Source organism: Anabrus simplex, chromosome 1 (assembly GCF_040414725.1).
Source record: "Anabrus simplex isolate iqAnaSimp1 chromosome 1, ASM4041472v1, whole genome shotgun sequence".
In the NCBI taxonomy this organism is placed as follows: domain Eukaryota; kingdom Metazoa; phylum Arthropoda; class Insecta; order Orthoptera; family Tettigoniidae; genus Anabrus; species Anabrus simplex.
In genome coordinates this window covers 1476196030-1476208458 of record NC_090265.1, presented here as the reverse complement: position 1 = coordinate 1476208458, position 12429 = coordinate 1476196030, and positions in this window count along the sequence as shown.

The following is a 12429-nucleotide window of genomic DNA, read 5'->3' as shown; positions in this document are numbered from 1 at the left end:
CCATCCATTTATCGTTTTATCCAAAATTGAATATAATATCATCATCGGTTCAGATTTCCTAAGGGAATATTAAGCCCATATTAATATGGAGACAAACGAAATTTTTTAAAAATTTGATTCGGCCCAAACCGAGATGAAGTTAAATGATTTTGAGGACTTAGAAAGCGAGGAAAGAATTTGGACGACACAGATCTGTTCAGGAAACACGGAGGGAGAAGAAAGCGGGATAGGATTGGACGAAATCTGCCACAAAGTCTTTGAGGAATCTGGAATGACAATCGCAGCATTGGAGACAGAAGAGGAACCATCGTTGGATTCAACCATTCAAGGGAAAATTCATGAAGCCAAAATTGGGGAAAATGAGAAGGACCAATTACTCAAAATTTTATAACAATGTAAAGAAGTTTTCGGTTCACGACCGGGGAATATCCCAAACTTTCAATATACCTTGGTAGTCAACAGTTGGGAACCATTTAGGCAGCGCCCGTATCCGGTGCCAGAAAAGTATCATGACAAAGTCAGTAAAATCATTGGCGAGATGGAGGCTAGTGGTTTAATTATGAAGTCCCCAACGCCTTTCTGAACCCACTCGTAATTCTCGAAAAGGCGAATGGGTCTCTTCGCGTTTGCCTTGACGCGAGGGCTATTAATAAACGCTTAGTCCCCGAGTATGATCAAGCCCCCTGTATCAAAGACATCCTGAAGAAATTTCGGCATATGAAGTTGTTTTCTGGGGTCGACTTAACTTCCTCTTTTCATCACTTAGAGTTAGACCCGAAGACCAAAATTTTGACTGGTTTATGTTTGACCAAACGACATACGTCTTCAACCGGCTTCCGTTCGGCATTATGAACGCGGGACCCGCTCTTATCCGAGCTCTCGATAGAAACCTTAGCGACGAGGTAAAGGCATTTACGGTAAGGTACATTGATGACATTTTGGTGGCATCTGAAACCGTCGAGGACCATCTCGAAAAGATCAGGAAGCTCTTGCGCGATCTGGATCGAAACAACTTTAAAGTCAACCTTCCAAAGTCACAGTTCTGTCAAAGGAGTATTTTATTTTTGGGACACGTGATTGACTCCGATGGCGTGATCCCAAACCCCGTCAAAATTCAAGCAATTCAAAACTTTCCAAGACCAACTAGGGTCAAGCAGGTTCGGCAATTTTTAGGGATCTGTAATTTCTTCTCTGATCATTGTCCTGGGTATTAGAGGTCTGCATTATCTCTGATTTTTACCGGCGAGTACCGCTCGCCTCTCTGACTCTCGGGATTATGCGGCCGAGCGTCCTGTGCAGCCGGTTGCGGGCTACCGATCATCAGCGACTGGCCGAGCGCGCCAAACGCTCGGTCGGTCGCCAGTAACCGGCGGGCTCAGTGCTAGCCAGCCAGCGAGCTGCGCTTCGCCGGACTCGAGATCATAGGCCACTACTTTACATTAATCCTCACCTATTTATTTGATAAATGTCTTTCGTACTATCAGTTCTATAACCTAAATTGTATATGTTACATTTGAAGTGTGTTAATATGTTGCAGACTGTTACTTTCCAGACTGTCTGACTAAATTTACAAACATATATATATTATATATATAACTGCATTTATATTAAAAAATCTGAATATCTGCATTTAAAATGGAAATTATGAAAATTAACATTCATTAAATAAAATACACACTTGTTGAACCTTGTACTCACACTTACTTGTTACCTGCTTACTTACACATACATTATTTGAAGGGCGCCAGCTGTCACTCAGTACAGCAATAATAGAATGAGACTCTTGACTATCTCTAGGGTGTGGGGTAATAAGCTTACTTTTGACAACATACCATATTAGTTCTGGGAAAAGGAGATTGGCGTTCGGTTTCCCCATTAATTTTGAGGTTAAGATATTTTCCTTTCATTGAAATAAAACTATGAATTCGTTTGATAGAACAATATATATTCTTTAAATAATATATCAAAAAATAGTGAGTCTTGTTGCGATAAAACAGATGAGAATGTGAAATTATGACATTGCAACTGAAAGATACTAGGCATGAATTTGAATTCTTCTTGACCGGACATTTAACAATTTATACGAAATATTTCCCTCACTTATTCACTTGACTGTACCTTCAACACTTTTAGTGTAATTACGACCTATTCCTTTGATCTGGTGTTTACTGTAGATGTGTCGCGCCTAACTTGGTGATACATCCTTGTGGCTGCTTCTTCTCCATCTCATCTGATTTCTTTGTAAGTCAATATGGTATTACCTCTTGGTAGGTCCTGGGTTGCCCTCTCTGACTTCATGGTAAGCCCTTGCGTCCGTGTCTTCCACTAAGTGACGGACCAACCATTTGGTCTCACTCTCTCAATGACCAATAATTAGTGGCTCACTGAGTCTTCTCCATCTCTCGTTCACACTTGTTGACTGACCAACTAAGGCTTCTTGATCTAGTAGACTTCTTCACTGTACTGCATCCGTATAAGTAATGACTGACGCTACAATATGCACCCACCTTATATAGACGTTGGTTGACACCGCTACGTAATCTCCAGAAATAACAATGACATACTCCCACCTACGCGACAGATATTACATACAGTGGTGAAATAGCCCGGAGGCGGCTAACTCCGTGAGCGCATATCTAAATAAATACAATGCCGTAGCCATGGCGCGGCGATGACTTGGCAGAATCGCCACTAATCTTGCACAATGTCCCAACGTCACACCCAATCTCTGATATATACAACAATTCTCACTGTACAGGTGTTTAATGATAATCTACACATACGTATACATGCATACATCTAAGTACAATCTTGCAAGCAACAGGCAATTGCAAAATCGAATTGAATAAAACGGATAATTACAATAATAGTAACAATATCACAGATAACATAATAATACGGACATAATAATAAATAACAATAATAATAATAATAATAATAATAATACAGATAAAATAATAAAAATACAAATATCATCTTGTAACGGGATTTGAACCGTTACAAGACTATTGGATTTTCGTCTTTGAGGTGATAATGTATCTAATAATTGTAACGTTATGAACTGTAATGTCTTCATATAGTATTTTATTCCGTTCGCTAGATAAACGGGGACACAGTAATAGTGGGCTATGTGTAGCCTATCTCCAGACTCGGCCACATATACACTGTACTAGTATCAATTGCAGGATCAAGAAGAAATGCAGGATTGTTTTAAAACAAATACTCATCAATTTTCTTTTTACAAGCGTTAATTTATAAACAAATTATGACCTGTAAATAAAGTTATATGTGAATCATAAATATACAATTCGTTTTTCGTCATTGGTGCTGCCTGATGCACAGGATTCATTTGTGTTCCTGGAGCTACTACTACAGCTGGCGGTTTGCACTTCTTCCTGTGAAGTAAATGAAAGTAGAATCATACATTCATAGCGTTTGAAGAATGTTTTCTTTCTTGTGATTACGTGGTATGTTCAGAATACTTGCGAAATTGTGATGGATCAATGAGAGATCATCTACCTTGTCTGATTCCAAGCACGATCATTTGCTGGACAGCAGGTGACCGGCCTGGCTAAAATTTCTCTCGCTGGCATCACTAGTGGCAGGAGTGCAGAGAACTTTTCTGACTACTACTGACAGCCTTGGAAATAACTCCGTATGCGTTTTCCACCACTTCAAAATGTGGCATTCGGCACAGCTACAGTCGGATTTGGAGAGCGAAAGGTACCTGTCGAGATCATTAGTAGTATTTTTGTGTCCATCTTCGGCGTCCTCATCCGAACTCCAGTCCACCTTGGACTTTTTCATGGGAAGAACTAGGTCACTGTTTGCTTGAATGGGCTCTAAAAATGAACAAAACATCCGTAATGCATTCATGTCACCTTTAAATATGTATAAAAGTTAGGATACTGGTTACTAAAAGCTATATTTCCAGTGAATTCCTTTATATATCGCAAAAATTACATCAAAACGCATTGTGGAATATTTAGGTTGCGAAACACTTCCCAAATATTGTACATTTTAGACGGCATAATTGCTGATCTAACGAAAGTTGGAAGATTAGACAAACAAACATTCGTTTTGTTGTCATTAATGATTTCCTGGGCCGTACTTAAAGACATGATACCGTACAGGCTTTTGGGCTTATGCCTTACTTTCTTGACACGGCATAAGCCCAAAAGCCTATACAGAAACATTCGTTTACTATCTTTTTTCAGTGATTCGACCTTACTATTTACAGGCACATTTACGAGCACAATCGTCGAACTTCAGCATACGCGACGTGCTTTTCTTCTGTTGTGACTTTCTTCAAATGACGTCGTGATGGCCATAGAACCGTGGCTTTGTAACGGATAGCCTCTGTTGAAATATGCTGCTCTCGTTTTTATTTTCGTCATGCACTGAAGATGATAAACAATATATACATAATTAAATTCCGATAATTCAGCAGGTTTATAAACGATCGTAACTTATAAAAATATTTCTCACTTCGCTGTCACTCTCTTCTGGTTCACAATGATGTAACAGACGCGTGTACCAAGGCAGCACACGTTCCAGCCTTGTTACACTTTCCAAATCCAAACTCGCTTCTTTAAAAGGGGTTAGAAAAGCGATAACTTCTAGTATGCACTCTTCATGGAAAGTTTCTAAGAGTTTCGATTGCCCGAGGGATTCTAATAGATCTCGAATATCGTCAATTAAACTTATGATGGAATTGAGCATTAACAGTATACTGTTCCACCGCGTTACAGCTTCTTGCTTCACAGAGTGCTGCAGACGCCCCGAGTGACCCGATCTCTTCAAATAGCCTACTATAGCTCTTGCTGATAGGAGACACGACAGGATTTCAGGAGCTTCATCTTCTAAAAACGTCTCTTAACATGTGTGACGAAGCGCAGTCATCAGGCAGTGATCAAAGCAAGGCAAACGGTCGTAAGATTCAAGTGTCTTCTTCATATTAGCTCCTTGGTCGGTGACAAAGTAACATTTTGTAAGATCATTCTTGTTAATTGCTAACTCAAGCAACCGCTCTTCGATTTCGTGCCGAATGTTCTCTCCTGTCTTAGGTATGTCCGGAAACTCAGTTGTTAGCAAAACAAGCGTTTCTAGCTGCCACTCATCGTTAACATAATGCGATGTCAGAGTCAAAAAAGTTCTCTTCTTGTAGTTATCAGACCACAGATCAGCGTCTAAAGCACACATTTTGTTCTTTGTGGCACATATTAGCTTCGGCACCATTGTCGCCCGTATTTTTCGGCCTTTTTTTAATATGCCGTGATACAGTGGTAGGGTGCGTAAGAACATCTTCTATTATTGACTTTGCCATAAGTGGCGCCAACACTGATGAGCTCCTGCAAATAATTCTTGAAGCCAATCTTACTACAAGTATTTAACGGTAGCAAATCTATTCCACTCATATCGACCAACTTATCAACACCAACTTTCTTTATGCTGCTTGGTACTGCACGTGTTCGGTGGAATTCTGATCCTCAGTTATTTTTTCAGCGCCAAATCATACCTGTTTTGCTTGGCTGGTAAGAAAGTACAGTATCACATGTGGCACACTGCACGAACCCAGAAGAAGCCTGCGTGACAGGATCCACTACAAGTGCAAACGATTTCCAAGCTTCACTCTTCGCCACCTTTTCCGACATATCTTTCTTCTTCAGGACTAACGAGCCGCTCCTAATTCTCTCCAGAATACTTATCTTCGTTTCTTGAATGCAGCGTTTACGACTTATACTTGGTTGATCCATAACGCTGTCTGCACTGCTCAAAGCCCAGTCACCAACTGGTTTTACACGCGATGTCTAATGCATTCCGCACTGTAGAGCGCGCGGCGGTTTTACTGTCACCGACCGGGATTATGATTACGCTCGAGCGCCCGGCAGTGCTCGAGCGTTCCACTGATCACCGAGAGGTGAAGGACGACCGGCCACATGGTGTAGTAGACGGCCACAGCCTTATCGCAGCGTGGGCTTTTCCCAGCCGTCGAGCAGCGGCACGAAGTGGGCAATGCTCGAGCGGTTGTTTTCCTCCAAATGCAGAGCTCTACTGGGTATACCGAAGTCGTAGCACCCCTCCAAAATTTGCTAAAGAAAAATAACCGTTGGAAGTGGGACGAGGAATGCGAAGTTGCTTTCAATAAGACGAAGGAACTCCTCGCCAACAGCATTAAATTAGGTTACCCAGATTATTCTAAGAAATTCATTGTGCAAACAGACGCATCGAAAATTGGGGTCGGTGCTGTATTGTACCAAGAAGACCCGGAGGCACAACCAAAAATCTCATATCTGGCATTTATGAGCCGCAAATTGAGAACTCACGAGCTCAAACACACAGTGACTGAACTCGAGATGTTGGCTATCGTCACAGCCCTAGGTCACTGGCGGAAGTATATCTATGGCTTCCGCATTGTCCTTCGGACAGACCATAAGGCATTAACTTTCATGCTCAAGTCGACAATGACGAGCGAAAGGGTCAATCGTTGGTGTCTTTTCGTCCAACAATTTGCCTTAACGGTTGAGCATTGTGCTGGAAAAAACAACATTGTTGCAGATGCCCTAAGTCGAAACCCGGACCCCAGCGAAACTTCCATTTTTCACATCCAGCTGGAAGATGAAGACCATGCCACTCTAGAGAAGTTGAAAACTGTAGGGGAGGAGCAGGAAAGATATCCGGAAACAGGGAAATTGATCGAGTTCTTCAAGCGGAAATTACAACCGGGTACCGCCGAGCACTCAGAAATAGAGAAGAAGGCAGAACGGTACAATTACTTCAACGGGATTCTCCATAAGTTTGTCGATGATAATCACACTCGATACAGGATAGTAGTGCCGCCCGTTTTACAAGAGGACTTAATCTGGTTGGCACACCGAGCCATTGGTCACGCCGGGATCGACAAGGTTGTATCAACGTTAAAGGAATAATTTGGCCAAATATGAGGAAGATTGTCCGCCGTGTATTGATGACATGCGATATATGCCAGCGGGTGAAGCACAACACCTTTTTGCTTAAACAACTGCCGCGACCTTTGTTGCCGAAGCAGCCCAAAGAGATCTTCGCGCTAGATTTTTACGGTCCCTTACCCAAGGCACGACGCGGGATGCAGCATATTTTGGTTTGCGTCGATGTTTTTTCGAAGTTTATCCAACTTTGCCCCGTACAAAAAGCGAATACCAGAGCTGTCATCAATCAGATAAAGAATAAAATCATTCCGAGGATGGGTAAACCGGAGTGTATTTTAACAGATCACGGTTCCCAATTCACGTCCGGAGCTTTTAAAAGGGATATTGAACGACTAGGGGTGAAGCATCACCTGAGTTCGATTCGCCACCCCGAATCAAATCCAGCCGAGCGGATCATGCGGGAGATAGGAAAATTTTGCCGGATCTACTGTTCCCGTCAACATTGGCGATGGGTGGACGTCCTTCCTATCATTGAGGAATGTGTGAATGGGCCGGTCCACGAGTCGACTGGGATGATCCCAAGCGTCGTTCACTTCGACGAAGTTCCCAAGAGACCTGGGTGAATGCAATCCAATGCCCTCAAGACCCCCGCTTATCCGTGGAACTCTGCATACAAACGACGGCGGAATATTTGAAAGAACAGGCAGAGAAGCGATTACGGCGATTGCGTGGAAAAAGGTACCATCGTCCACTACGAGTTGGAGAACTTGTTCTTGTCAAACGACCAGCGATCTCCGATCCCGCAAATAAAATTTATCATAAGTTTGCGGAGCTATACATTGGGCCGTATCGGATCATCGAAAATTTGGACAATAATTCCTACAAGGTCCAGAGCATGGACGGCACGACTGAGACGGTGTACAATGCCGCCAATTTGAAATTGTACCATCCTCCAGGAAGCAGCAGAATAGACGCCAATCAGGTGGACGAGAACGCCGAAGAAGAGGAAGAGGATTTGGAGAGAGACGAAGATGAGGATCCAGGGGACGACGAAGAAGATGGTGAAGAAGATCCAGCAGTCCATGTAATGACGGTGGAGAAACGAGATGATTTGAATGACCAGAGTTGTGAGGAGTGCATAGAGCTGTACCAGAGACGCGACATTATGGCACGAGTATGTTACTTACTCCAGAGAGAAAATGCCCAGTTGAGGTTGGAATCACAGAAACTTAGAGCAGCTAAAGAAGATTGATCTTAAGACGGATTGGGTAGTAATTGTTCAAGAAATTCGCAACTCCGTTTCAAATTTCTTGAAACCAACGGAGGGGCAGGTGTGACCGTACTGGCACAATTAGTATTTATTTCAAGTGATATGCTTGGTTAGAAAGCAGGCAGCTAGCTCTCTTTGTGTGGATGTTGGGAGTATTATCAGGTTGTGCAATAAGACGCCCGCCAGAGGGGCGCCTCACCCGCCCACTGGGTGGCTTAAAGAATCCCCGAACTAGGCACACGCCATAGAAGAAGCAGGAGAAGAACACTCTTTAGCGACTCCATATTGGAAAACAAATGCCAGCGTACAGCGATGCCAAGGCGATCGGGCTAATTTTAATGCATTTTCGGCGTAAATAAGGCTTGATTAACAAAACTGCACCCGTCAGAACAGTGTGCTGAATTTTGGTGGAATTATAAAGTCAGGAGTTCTGATAGAAAATACTCTCCAAGCGAAAGGCGTTGGTAAACAACTTATATAACTCCGTTAGCGTACGTACGCCTAGTGAAAAACCAGATGCCTTCGGGGACTCCCCACTTCCCCTCCAAGCTGATAAATTAATTACTGCAGATCCGCCGAACATATTCAACTCCGCATATCATAGCGTACTTGTGCATAACCAAGTCACACAGTCTAGCGTATTGCAAATTTCGACAGGCTGGTTTATCCAGGAGTAGTCGAAATAAGAGTGGGGGTGGATCTCGCTAGCCGCCCCTACTGCCGGGTCAAGTATAAGTTTTTGCAGTCCTAGGAAGCTGCTGCATTCGTTGAGGAGCTTTCGACGGGAAACGACGGCCGGTCCGCTATCGAATTACCGCTCCATTGTATAATGTGTGAACAAAGCAGGAGTGAAATCTTTCAGTTTTTTTCGATTATAATTTGTGATAGGCAACAGAAGATTGCGGTAATGAGATGTACTTAAGATCTCGGTTGCAAAGTAGACTAAGACTTCGTGAAATATGAAGTAGGATTTGGTCTAACAACTACTTGATATTACGCAGAATTTCTGTAGGACAACAAAGAACAGTATAAATCTACGCTGTTTTCTGAACAAAGCGCAGGTCAGATTATTAACTGAGTAACAGGCAGTGAGAAGTGTTCCTGAACTATCAAAACATACAAAAGATAGGGATAGAAAATTCTGCATCATGCGGATGCTGGGAATGCCCAGCGTAACAGTGCGATTGGGGTAGACTAGCTGAAAGTAGCCGGTATATTCATCTCCATGTAACTGTCAGTGGGTAAACAACGAAGTAGTAGGAGTGAATGGTGACACGTGAGCAAGAAATCGATAAATTGTGTAAATTACAATCTAATTTCAGTGATCCGTGTGCTACTAAAATGGATTACACGAGACAAGATATGGAACTTCTGAACTCCAGGACTCCGGGATCCGGTGCCATGGAGTAATCCAACATGGGTAGGCCTCCGGAACCTCCGGATGGGGCCGAAGACATCAACCGTTGAGTACAAAGTTATGTTTCTTCTCCAATGCTAGTATTTCCCTTTGTAAATAACAGTCATGAAGTATAGGGTTAAAAATAACATTATAAATAGGCTTAATCCGCCTGAGAATGGTCGGGAATCCTTTTATTCATTTTGGTTTTAATTAATTAGATATGGGAAGGGAGTAATCCTTTCTTTATGTATAGAATTTGGGACCCCTTTTAGTGGCTACATTTGCATGTTATCATATTTTGTTTATTTAGTGCTGAGAAGGAATTGAGGGGGAAAAGGAGTAGAATGCTATGTAGATTAATAATGTAGATCTCATCTGAGCTATTGCCTAAGTTACGCAGGGACTAGCGAGGTGACAGAGTCATCAACAAGTGCCCGTATCAAAGGAAAGGCTTGGGCTAGAATCAGCACTATGTTCGTAAAGATATAGTTTGTTGCATGATAATATAAGTTTGGCTGTAACTGAAGATGCTCAAGGAATGACGTGCCGAGGTTTGAACCCATGTCCTCCACTACACTAGTGATATTACATGTAGAAGGTCTGTTAGTGGTTTGGCAGGATTTAATAATGTTAATTAAATTTTATTTTTATCATTTTTATTATTATTATTATTATTATTATTATTATTATTATTATTATTTTCTTAATGTAACTTGATCAGTGTTTTAATACCGATACATTTCAAGCAAAAGGTTAGAGGGTTATTATTATTATTATTATTATTATTATTATTATTATTATTATTATTATTATTATTATTATTATTATTATTATTATTATTATTATTATTATTTTACCAAAGGTATTTTGATTGATGATTTATACCGATAGATTTCGAGCAATAGGGTAGTATCTGATAGGTACACACTCTCGCCTCAGAGGCGGAGAAATAGGAGTATTGCTGTGGTCAGTGGCTAACGGATGGTGGACTTTTGGAAGGAGAGAAGATACGAGTCGAACTCCAGACCTCCAGAGATATGAGAGAGTGAAATGTGAATTAACGGTCGAATTTGAGAAATGATTCTCGTGTACTGAAGGTATGTGGGCTGGCCCGAGCATTGAATGAAATGTGCCAGTTTTCTAATGAATTAATTTGATGGACACAGAAAGAAAAATCCTAGCGGGAAGCAGGTTGAATAGTGTCTTTAGTCTCCGGACCGTGGGACAAGTGTCAGCCGTGAATTTATGGCTGAGAGGGGGAGAATCTGGAACAGGGAGGAATAGATACAAGCAGAAAGGTTGGTCGGACCAACAGTCTGTTTTCTTTTGAGAATAAAGACAGCAAGTTCTTTAATTGCCACGCCGTAGACCATGACCCACTGAGCAATATAGATGTTTATTTTTGTTATGACTGTTCGATACATGATTAGATTAATTAGGGCTTGATTACAGTACCCTGGATGGAGACGACCAGAGTCTCAGGTTCAAACCTCGTGTGAGCACAGCAGGGATCAACAGCTCGCTAAGACAGCGGGTTACAACGGGTTAAATACAGCCATTGTCTTTATTGATACATGTGTTTGATATATTTTCTTTTTTCAGGATGTGTTTTTGTTTACTTATAATCGATGTCGATTTGAATCTAGACTTCGTGAAAGTCCACTGGTAGTGATTGCAAGTGATAGTTCGTTGTTCAAGTCTGTGTTTAATTTTATATGGAAGACTTGAGTCCATTATTTTCTTCTCCGTGACTTAGTGACGGATTTCTGATATGGTCAGAATGTTCGGATTAATTATGTTTTAATACTTACTTTAATGATTTCTTAAGTTAGCCGACCATTCAAAAAAAGCGGACAGTTTTCTTGTGTGTAAATAGAGTCTAATGTGTAATACGGGATTCAGTCCCATGGAATACTCGCATTGGGGGAACATGGCTTGTTTTGTTTTTGTGAATATGGTAGGGTCATTTTATTGTGTATGTCGTACTCAAGTGGTTTATGGTAACCGGGTGATAGAACGCACAAAACAATCGCGATAATACACAAAACAATTTGTGTAGCATACATCCAAACTAATGTAATAGTTATGTAAGCAATATAGGACACAGGCAATTCAAAGTGATAGTATGTGAAAAAGTGAGATCATATTAATAACCTCTCGGTAATTCTCTGTTTTGGTAGAGAGGAATATGGATATTTACGTCTGTGTCAAAAAGGAAAATTTATGGATTAGAGAAAGTAACAGCTAACGTTGCCGTTCACATAGATTTTGTCTGTGGAATGTGGAGGTAACAGCGGATGTCAATGGCAGTACGGATTTTTCCGCTGCTGAAATAAGTGATTGCTTATATCAATTGTGTAAGAAGTATCAAGAGTGTATGTAAATTTTGTATATTTCACCGAGTGATTAGTAAATTGTTCTAAACCATTTCGTGCCTATCTATACCGAAAAACATGCATCCAGGATCCTCTTCCGTTCATTGTAGGCCTTTAAGATAGTTTATGTTTGATAGCCTCTATATGCCGCGAACGGTCTTCGGCCCTGAGGAGTCCGTGTTCAGACCTCAGGAACGGGAGAGTAGCTGTGATCTAGCTGAGTCGTATGGCCGAGAACTTCTCATGTGAGTGGATTAAGTATACAATCCCAATGAGGAGAAATCGGCACAGACCAAAAAGATCCCTTGACTATCGACTTCCGTGGAGCATGGTCCCATGTGTTCGTGACCCGAAAGGGTTGGTTTGTTGTCACATGGTCCCATGAATCATGGGGGACGGTGGGAAAGGTTCCAATACAAACAATAATCCGTAATATCTATCATTTTGGACATTTTCTTTTTCACCCCTTCTTATCTC